The following is a 695-nucleotide window of genomic DNA, read 5'->3' on the forward strand; positions in this document are numbered from 1 at the left end:
CATACGTGGGGCCAGTTATTTGAATTGAAAACAGACTTGAATGAAGAGCTAGCTATATTGTGTTCCAATATCTCCATGTCCAACAAGTTATCAGCAGGTTATGTGGAATGAAAAGGTCTTCCAGCAAGCCGGGCTCATCACCGCCTAGTGATTTAATTTGAGAGCCCAGATGGTAAATTGGACTTGACGTAAAACAGCAGCCAAGGCCGAGCGTCCGCCGGGGTGTGCTGGGCTTGCCTTGGGCTGACCTAACCAGCAGGCCTGCTGTCACGTCTGAGTCATCTGCTGTCAGAGGACAGCTCCCTGTGGGAGGTCCAGGTTTCGAACGTTGCAATAGTCTAGACAGGAGGTGACAAACACGTTGACCTTTGGGGCAAGATTGATCTCCGTGGTTTTTGACAGGAGGCCTTTCCAGAAGGGAGTCTCGGGAGGAACAGTCTAGAAGCTTCGTCGTCTGTGAGTAGAATCCAACCTATGCATCTGTTCCACCCAGACTAGAATGCCAAAGAGAGTTTCTCAAGGTTATTTATTTATTTATTTTTTAGCTAAACAGCGATGCTTATTTATTTCATCACTTTTCCTAAAATGTTCACTCTGGACTTCAAGAGGGGGGTGTTTGCTGAGAGAAAAAGGAAAAAGGGGAAAATAACTTCCTTTAATGGTGTATCAATTCTGAGGCCAAGAAGAGGTGCTTT

The 695-nt window shown here is 46.0% G+C and overlaps 1 long non-coding RNA gene across 2 annotated transcripts in view; it reads left to right on the forward strand.

The window, feature by feature from the left end:
- Nucleotides 1–417: 417 nt before the first annotated feature.
- Nucleotides 418–695, forward strand: part of LOC106696836 — a 44,911-nt gene continuing 44,633 nt past the window's right edge. For both annotated transcript variants that reach the window (XR_002828726.1, XR_001347802.1), the window contains exon 1: nucleotides 418–456. This is a non-coding gene — a long non-coding RNA (uncharacterized LOC106696836). The remainder of the gene's footprint in view (nucleotides 457–695) is intronic.

This window comes from Myotis lucifugus, unplaced genomic scaffold (assembly GCF_000147115.1).
Source record: "Myotis lucifugus unplaced genomic scaffold, Myoluc2.0 scaffold_31, whole genome shotgun sequence".
Lineage (NCBI taxonomy): Eukaryota > Metazoa > Chordata > Mammalia > Chiroptera > Vespertilionidae > Myotis > Myotis lucifugus.